The sequence below is a fragment of the Petaurus breviceps genome, unplaced genomic scaffold (genome assembly GCF_028583685.1).
Source record: "Petaurus breviceps papuanus isolate PSGF00001 unplaced genomic scaffold, PetGlider_PUasm1.0 229, whole genome shotgun sequence".
Taxonomy (NCBI): domain Eukaryota; kingdom Metazoa; phylum Chordata; class Mammalia; order Diprotodontia; family Petauridae; genus Petaurus; species Petaurus breviceps.
Window position 1 is genome coordinate 21119336 of NW_027185903.1, and position 10197 is coordinate 21129532.

A 10197-nucleotide genomic window follows, 5' to 3' on the forward strand; every position below is an offset into this window, starting at 1 on the left:
TCTCATTAGAAAAAAAAAACTGATCTGGAGAACAGATTGAGGAGAAATAACATAAGAATAGCCAGACTACCTGAAAAGTATTATTTTAAAAAAGAATCCTTATACAATATTACAAGAAATTATCAAGGAAAATTGCCCTGAATTTCTAGAACAAGAAAGTAAATCAGAAATAGAAAAATCTACCAACTGCTACCTGAAAGGGATCCTAGGGGGAAAACTTAGAGCAATATCACATTCAAGTTTCAAAGCTCCCAGGTTAAGGAGAAAATATTGGAAGCAACAAGGAAAAAAAACAATTTAAATATCATGGAGCTACAAAAAGGAATACCCAAGATTTAGTAACTACCATAGTATTTTAATCTATATTTCATAGAGCTAAAGAATTGGAGTTATGACAAAGGTAACTTACCCAGTAAAGTTAATTATAATCCTGAATGGAAAAAGAAAAAGGACATCTAATGAACTGAAAGACTTTCAGATATTTGTGACAAAACAGCAAAACTTAAGGGAAAATTTGACATATAACATCCAGGAAAACATAAGGTAAACATCAAAGACCAATTATAAGGAACTCAATAAAGTCAAACTGTTTACTTCTTATATGTGAAAATATTATCAGTACTTTTATGACTGTCATCATTATTTGGGTAGTTTGAAAGAAAGGCTTGGGCTGAGCAGAGTATGATAGGGGTGATTAAAACTGTGTAGGGGGGCAGCTAGGTGGTGCAGTCAGCAAAGCACTGGCCCCGGAGTCAGGAGGACCCGAGTTCAGTTATGGCCTCAGACACTTAACACCCACACAAAAAAACTAGCCGTGTAACCTTGGGCAAATTACTCAACCCCAATTGCCCTCCAAAAGGCAAAAACAAAAACAAACAAAAAAACAACACTGTGTAGGGAGAAATAAAAAAGGAGTAATTATCTCATACAAATGAGGCATAAAAAAGAAAAAAAAAGCTTATACAGAAGAATCTAGTAGGGGGAGGGTAGATAGTTCTAGAACCTTACTCTCCTTGGGAATGGGCTAAAGAAGAAATAACATACATATCTAGATAGTATAAAAGTCCTCTAAATTCCAAAAGAAATAAGGGTAAGGGGATAGGATGTGTGTGGGGGGAATTGAGGGGGGGGAGAGATGATAAGGGAAGGATTCTTAGAGGAATGGGTAGGTTAAGGAATAGAAGGGCAAAGTATCAGGTCAAGTAAAGTAGAGGAGTGAGGAGGGATAAGATAAATAGGGTGAGAAGCATAGTGAGGAAAAATAGAAAGGAGGAAAATACACAAGTAATTATAGCTTAGAATGTGAATGGGATGAATTTATCCATAAAATGGAAATGGAAAGCAGATTAAAAATTTCAATCTAACAGTATGTTGCTTTCAGAAAACACCATAAAAATGAGAGATAAAGACAAAGATAAAAGAGAATTTATTATATTTTTAAAAAGGTAGAAATCATGGTCTCAGACAAAGCTGAAGCTAAAAGAGATTTAATTGAAAGGGAAAAAAAAGGAAAACTATGTGTCAGCAATATTATTCAATATTGTTTTAGATTATTTGAAATAACTTGACCATATAAAATACCTGAGAGTATGTCTGCCAAAACAGACACTGGAACTATATGAACATAAACATAAAATACTTCTTATACAAATAAAGTCAGATCTAAATAACTGAAGTAATATTTATTGTTCATGGGTAGGTAAAGTCAATATATAAAATACAATTTTGCCTAACCCATTTATTTAATGCCATTCCAATTAAATCACTAAAAATATCTTTCTGAGATAAAAAATAATAACAAAGTTCATTTGGATAAACAAAATGTCAGGAACTTCAAAGAAACCAGGGGTAAAAGATATAAAGGAAGTAGATTCAGTAGTATCAGACCTTAAACTATATTATGAGGTGAGAGCATTGCTGAAGTGTAAAATGAATAATTCTGATTACTTTAAATTAAAATTTTCTTGTATAAATAAAATCTATTCAACCAAGAATAGAAGGAATGCAGGAAATTGGGGGGGGGAACTTCTGTAGACAATCTCTCAGATAGGATGTGATTTGGTGGGAATACTGCTATGTGTACATGTAGGTATAGGAAATGATGAGTTGGTTGATTGAGAAAAAAATGGGAAGACTTGAACTTATGAAGGAAGATGCTATTTACTATTAGAGAAACAGATGATAGAAGAAAATAATTGTACTACATAGTCTTACATATATGTATGTTTATAGATATCTATGTATATGTGTATATGTGTGTGTGCACACATGCATGCATGTGAGTATCTGTGCTTATTTGTAGTTTTCTTTAGGATGTGGTGGGGCAAGGAAAAGGAGAAAAATAAAGAAAAAAGTGCACAAAAGAGCATCAGAGAACAAGAGAAAACTTATAAGGCAGCAAAGCTGGACAGCTTTGAATACAATGTGTAGTATTTATTATAGAGATTTTCTTGAAATGGAAATTTACTGTTTTATATTGAGTCCTCTCTTTTGTTTTGCTGTGTACATGGCAATGTTTTTTTCTTCTCATTTTGTACTCAGGAGCATACTACCACATCTCATGGGATCATTATGGTCACAGTTATGAGGTGCTACAGTTAAACACAATTCTTTATTTTTTTATGTCACCTTCATTTCTTTTTTTTCCAAATGCTTTATTAACTTCTGATTTACATCATTCATTTCCGCCAGATTTTGAGTTACAAATTTTCTCCCTGTTTTTCCCCTACTCACCACCCCAAAATAGCTGTCCCACAGGATATCTCCTCCTCCAATCTGCTTTCTACCATATTTTCTCCCATACCCTTTTGACTTTTCCAGTGGATGTCTATGCCCCAGCGCCTGTATATCTTATTTCCCAATTACATGTAAAATAGTATTAATAATAGTATATATATATATGCATATATTTATATATTTGATTTTAAAACTTTGAATTCCAGATTCATTCCCTTCCTCCCTTGTCTCCCACCCTTACTGGGAAGATAAGCAGTTCAGTATAGGGTATATGTGTGTGGCTAATGCAAAACAATAACATAGTAGATATATTGTAAAAGACTGACTATATTTTCCTCCCACCTATCCCACCTCCCATTTGTTCTATTCTCTACTTTGATCCCATCCCTTTTCAAAAGTGGGTGCTCCCAACTTCCCTCCCCCCAGCCTGCCTTCCCTTCCATCATTCCCCCTCTCATCCCCTTCCCTCCCGACTCTCCTGGAGGGTGAGATACCTCAAGCCAAATTCAATGGGAATAAGGTTGACCCATTCCCTTTTGCCTTCTTATTCTTCCCCTCCATTGTAACCATTTCCCCTTGCCTCTTCTATATGAGATACTTTACCCCATTCTGTCTCTCCCCATCTCCTCTCATTATATTCCTCTCTCACCTCTTAATTTCACCTTTTAAGTATCATCCCTTCCTATTAAATTGGTCCTGTGCTCTCTATCTATGTATACATGTAAACATATATACACAAATTCACATATATATTTATATGCCCATATACCCTCATATATAGACATATATATGTGTATATATGTATGTATATATATATATATATATATATTTCTATTCCCTTCAACTACTGAGAAAAGTTTCATAAGTTACAATTATTGTTTTTCCATGTAGGAATGTTAATAGTTCAACTTTGATAAGTTCCTTATGATTTCTTTTCCCTGTTTACCTTCTCATGCTTCTCTTGCTTCTTGTATCTGAATGTCAAATTTTCTATTCAACTCTGGTTTTTTCAGCAAGAATGCTTGAAGTCCTCTCTTCCATTGAATGACCATATTTTCCCCTGAAACATGATACTCAGTTTTGCTGGGTAGGTGACTCTTGGTTTTAATCCCAGCTCCTTTGCCCTCCAGAATATCATATTCCAAACCCTTCGATCCCTCAGTGTAGAAGCTTCCAGATCCTGGTTTATCCTGATTGTTTCCACAATATTCAAATTGTTTCTTCCTGGCTGCTTCTCTCCTTGATCTGGGGATTCCGGAACCTGGCTATAATATTCCTAGGAGTTTTCTTTTTAAGACCTTATTCAGCAGGTGATCGGTGGATTCTTTCAACCTCTATTTTGCCCTCCGGTTCTAAAAGATCAGGGCAGCTTTCTTTGAGAACTTCCTGGAGGATGATTTCTAGGTTCTTACTTTGATCATGGCTTTCAGGTAGTCCAATAATTTTTAAATTATCTCTCCTGGATCTATTTTCCAGGTCAGTGGTTTTTCCCATGAGATATTTCACATAGCCTTCTATTCTTTCATTTATTTGGATCTGTTTAACAGCATCTTGATTCCTCATAAAGTCATTAACTTCCATTTACTCCAATCTAATTTTGAAGCCATGATTCTCCTCAGTGAGCTTTTGAGATTCTTTTTCCATCTGGCAAATTCAGCTTTTTAAGGCATTCTTCCCCTTGTTGCCTTTTTGAGCCTCTTTTGCCATTTGAGTTGGTCTATTTTTTAAGGTGTTATTTTCCTCAGTCAGGCTGTTGACTCTCATTTCATAATTTTCTTGCATTGTTCTCGTTTCTCTTCCCAATTTTTCCTCCACTTCTCTTATCTGCTTCTTAAGGTCCTCTATGGCCTATAACCAGCTCGTATTTTCCTTTGAAGCTTTTGGTGCAGGAGTTCTGACTTCACTGTCTTCTTCCTGTTCCATGCTTTGCTCCTTTTTGTCCCCAAAATAGGAGTCTAATGTTGGAATCTTCTGTCTGCTTTGTTTTCTTTGCCTCGTCATGTTGCTCCTCAGTCACTTGACCCCTGGGCTTTTTGCCACAGTAGGACTCTGCCACCAGACAGGGGAACTTTTGTCCCAAGTGTTGGGGTTTTCTCAGCTGCCTGAGGTATTAGATGGGTGCCCTCTCTGAGGCCTCCACATGTTCTGGCATGCTGGACACACCCCAGGACCTCCACCCTAGACTGCAATCCAGATCCAAGAAGGTTAAAGCAAGAGCGATTACCCCTCAGACTGGTGCTTGGTCCCCCTACACTCTGCAAGCCAGGAGCTGAAGCTGCCAGGTGGCGCTGGCTGGCTGTGCTGGAGTGTCAGAGGCTTCTCACCCCAGGGGAAAAGCCACAAACTCCCACTTACTGGGTCCCAAAGTTCAGACTGCACTGACCTCTCACTTTGTCCTTTGCATCTATGCGTTGATAACTCTGGAAACGGCCACAGCTGCTGTTGATCTGGAGTCCCTCTGGCTGGAGGCTGGTTAGACCCGCCCTGGGGCTGGGCTCAGCTCCCAGAGCAATGGTGTGGCCGATTCCTGTAGGCCTGCTGGGCTGTCCTCAGCAGGAGGTTAGCTTCTCTGTGTCATTTTTGTGGGTTCTGCAGCTCCAAAGTTGTTTTAGAGTCCCCTTTTATATTGATTGGGGAAGGTGCAAGCCAGAGCCCAGCGGATGATTCTGCCCCCTCAAACACAATTCTTACAATAATGGGGGAAGGGTCAGGGATAGGGATCAGACCTGTGATTTTCATTGGTGTGGGGAACTTCTAGAAGAGGCATCCCCTTTTACCAGCACAGTTCTTGTTTGTTCTCGTTCTCTCTCTCTCTCTCTCTCTCTCTCTCTCTTCCTCTTCCTTTCCTTCTTTCTTTCTTTCCTTCCCTCCTTCCTTCTTTCTTCTCATACACTAATCCTTAAACCCATTTCACTCTGGAACTCAGATTGTATCACAATAGGTCCCTGGCTAAGTTCCACTTACACAGAGCCCTCCTTTAGGTTCTCCTGGCTCAGAGTTAATGTCAATGCTAACTGTTTCTCTTTTGACTAGTAACCCTGAAGGTCATTCCCTCCCAGTTTGATTTTATTTTTTATTAAAGGTGGCATCCCTGGACTCACTTCTTAAAGAGGCATATTCAATGAATAGGGGTTCCATCACTGAAAATGAGAACCTGAAAAGACTTTAGCCTAAAAGCATCAGGGTCTCCCATTGCATCCTGGGCCATCCCAGGATGAATATCTGGTCACTGGATCTGATGGCTATGGAGAAGAAAGTGAGACCGGTGACCTTGAACAGCCCTCCCTCACTCAAATCAAAGTCAACTACAAGTCATATCATCATTTCCCTGATGTCATGGTCCTCTTCAAAAACGAAGGACAAACACAAGTTTCCCAGAGGACTGAGAAGATGAAGACACTTACTAAAGGTCACACAGAGAGGATGCGTCAGAGGCAAGACTTTATTTAGCTCAGATGTTCTTGGCTCTCTATCCACTACACAATACTGCCTTTCTTACATTAATAACAAGATAAAAATGACAGCTAAATGCTTAAGTACTAAGATAATAGGGTTTTTATAAAGGAATTATTTTGGTTAGAATGGAATGTACCTGATTGTGTGTTCATAGAGTTGTTTTTATTATATGTAACTCAAAAACTTGAAAATTTGCAGCTCAAACTTATGAAACCCTCATATTGTTTTTCCTTGGCTTTCAGACTGTTTTTTTCCTCATATTCTGATTTTTCAAGGAGGAGAACCAAGACTAAAGTAGCACACACAAATCTGAATTCTTTCCTAAATATTACTCTTACCAAAATACAGTAATTATAATGTTAATAATAAAGGATTAAGGAATAAAGAATTAAGGGTTTCTTTTTTAATATAATTCTCCACAAAGAACCTTGATACTTAAAGATCAAATAGGAAAGTACCATTAAACCAAAGCTCAAGAGTTGAAGGCCATTTAATCCAATTCCATTATTTAACTGATGAGGAAATTTAGGGCAAGGAAAGTTAAGTGACTTACCCAAGGTTACAAAGAAGTGTCAGTGGTTAGAACCCAGGTCCTGTGACTCCACAGCCATTATGGTGACTCATCACCATCTTAACCACTACTATTATCACTTACTAAGCTAAGTAATTGTGAAGATTAAACTAAAGAAGAATTAAATTAACCTCTCAGTGAATCCAAAGGAATGAAAGTTATAGATGTGATGCCAATTTGCATCAGAGGGGGTAATTTCTATCCTTGGAATTCCTTTTACTGGTGGATTAACTGGTTTTGACCAGTATAGATAATAGAACATATTATTTCAAAACTTAAATAAGAACAAGTTATCACTTATATATATGTGTATATATATATATACACACATAAAACTATACACACACACATCCAGTCCATTTTCCCTCCTCTATGCAAGTCTATTTACTTAAAATTAGTTTGAAAGTAAAATCAAGGCTGTGTTTTCTAAGATATTAGAGTGAAAACAAAAAACACACCTGAATAGATTCAATCAAAATTCAATCAAAGAATTAGGTTTGAATTATTTAGAAATCAGTAGTTACCATGTCCCAGCATTGAAGAAAATAAAATTGCTTAGGCATTTCCCCCTTCCTATATGGTCTTCCTCCCCTGATGCCCACTTCCATCACCATTAGCTCTGTCCAGCTCCCTCATTCCAAAAATTCCTTCAAACCAATAGAAATAGACAAATTCTGTACCAGGATGATAGGCAGGAGGTAGCCAAAGGAAACTGTAGGTTCAACACAGCTGGCAGAACCTGGGGGGATTTTCATGGTGATTTTATTACTAACAGTGGTTGAAAACATCCACCTGCCTAATTCTGAATTGGCTCTGGCATCAATAGTCTTCCTGGAATATGTTCAAATAGCATTATTAGCATAGGGTGCTCAGAAGAGCCAGAAATCACTCTTCATTACTCCCACCTTTGATTGATCTCTTACAGAGAATTAATATAAGGCTATGTGGCACCATTTCTGAAGTGAATGTCAAGGAAATTAGCACTGACAAGGGAGGAAAAGACTTTTCAGTGCCTGAATGTTAAAAAGTCGGAAAACCAATGTGGAACTTTACTTTTTTTTTCCTGAGCAGGTAGTTTCTTGCTTCTTGGTAATTTGTGAGCCTTATACAGCTTCTGAATACTGGCCAGGTCCCACTGAAGCTAGGGTTCTTAACCTTTTTTTGTACCATAAACCCCTTTGGCAGTCTAGTGAAACATATGAACCTCCTCCAAGAATAATGTTCCTAAATGTCTAAAATAAAATGTATACAAATACAAAGAACACCAATTGTACTGAAATATCAAAATACTTTTGTTTTTTTGCTTTTGGGAGGGCAATTGGGGTTAAGTGACTTGCCCAAGGTCACACGGATAGTTTTTGTGCTAAGTGTCTGAGGCTGGATTTGAACTCAGGTCCTCCTGACTCCAGGGCTGGTGCTCTCTTCACTGCGCCACCTAGCCACCCCCAAAATACTTTTTAAAAATAATGTTCACAGACCTCAAGTTAAGAACATTAAAGAATAGACAGTTTTGGGGGAGGCTAGGAGGCACAATGAATAGAGCACCAGCTCTGGAGTCAGGAGGACCTCAGTTCAAATCTGGCTTCAGACACTTCACACACACACACACACACACACACACACAAACTAGCCACGTGACCTTGGGCAAGTCACTTAACCCCAATTGTCCTCCAAAAAGCAAATACAAACAAACAAAAAAAGAATAGGCAGCTCCCATTGTACCACAGTTCAGGAAAAACCTGACATCATAAAAAAGATGACTTGTATAAGCACAAAATAATTTGTTTTCAGTCACTTCAAGTACGCTCCCCACAATTACAGAATCACAAAACTGTAGAGTTGGCACCAATGGCCATTGGGTCCAACCCACACTAAAAAACAAAAGAAAAACCAATTTTCTCTATAAAACAACCTTACAAATGATCATCCAGACTTTGTTTGAGGGGCTTCAATGTAGAGTTGACTAAATTTACAGTTGTATGATAGCAAGACAAGCAAACAAATACTTTTGAAATTTTTAAAAAATTTGGAAACATACTGACAGAGTACCAGTCTACTTCTTACAAGGCACTGTAACAGATACTGTGGGGGATATAAATAAAAATGAGGAAAGGCCACAGTCCATAAACTTATAGCCCTGTTGAGAAAACAAGACATAAATTTGTGATAAATTTTTCAAGATTTTAAAATGTTCTTCCATTAAAGTAATGCAACTACCCTTTTATGATAAAATCAATAAGCAGTACTAAAGCTATGACTTTTATTTGAAGAATTTAAAGTTTGCCCTTATACCCTAATGTTAGGTATTTTTTTTTCATTTGTTGTAATAAATCTGTAAGCAAAATAATGCATTTTTTGGCTAAGGTCTCTCCCTTTGACATGCTATCATTTTAGAACTCACCTGGGTCAGCAGCAACTTAGAGAAAAAATTATAACAGCAAACAGCAGGGGGTGCTCAAGGACAACCTGGACAATACCTAAGAAGACCGGAAATGGTTCCGAACAGAGGCAAGGAATAATTGATAGAGAGTGTGGTAAAAGAGGCTATGGAGGACTAAATATATGAGGGTCAGAAAAAAAGTTAATAAATGCAGTTTAAAATTTCATGAAGGAAGCTCAGCCTACATGATGTAATTATTCAAATAATTGCCTCCCCCCTCCCCTTTATATTAAGCATTTGGTTTTGTGTAGGCATGGCCCTAATTAGCATTAACACCAAGGGAAGGAACATATGCAGAAAATTTGGAAACAAACAAAATTACACGACATAAAGGTAATTGAAGAAGCATTAATTACAAATCTAAATCTACAACATACTTTTCTGACGACCTTTTAGTTGGTCTATGCCATCACACATATTCAAACCCTGAAGAAGAATGACATGAATTTGGAAAATTAGAAGGCACTGAGATGACATATAGAAAGATTAGGAAACCCTTCTAAGATCTGTGATCTTTTCTGTGAGCTCATTGAAGTGGGTATTCCCTCCAATGACCATATCAGAAGCTGAGCTAGACAACTATTTTCACATTGGATTATTACTTTACCTTAAAAAAAAAAAACCTCAAGATAGTTTATAAATCTCAAGTGCTTATGAAGTCGTTGTCACAACACCCTAGGGAGATAGTTAAAGTTTAACCAAGGATTAACATGCAATTCCTTTCAATTCATCACTAGGTACAAACGAATAATTAAAACATGAGTACAAGAGAAAGTGTGTTAGTTCTCTGGAAAACTGTTAAGGTAAAGATGTCCATCACAAGAAAGCAAAAATCATTTAGACAACTCTAGAGCAAAGGAAAAACAATTAAAAGCAGAAATAAGTCAAATTACTATCGAGAAGAGGAGAAGCTAGACAAAGAAAGGGAAAGAGAGGAGAGAGGGAGAGGGGGAGACAGAGAGACAGAGAGAGACAGAGAGAGAGAGAGAGAGAG

At 37.4% G+C, this 10197-nt stretch overlaps 1 protein-coding gene across 9 annotated transcripts in view; it reads right to left on the reverse strand.

Moving 5' to 3' along the window:
• The window catches only part of PDE4D (phosphodiesterase 4D), a 1918796-nt gene that overhangs the window by 569625 nt on the left and 1338974 nt on the right, over positions 1-10197 (reverse strand). The gene's annotated exons all lie outside the window — the stretch shown is intronic.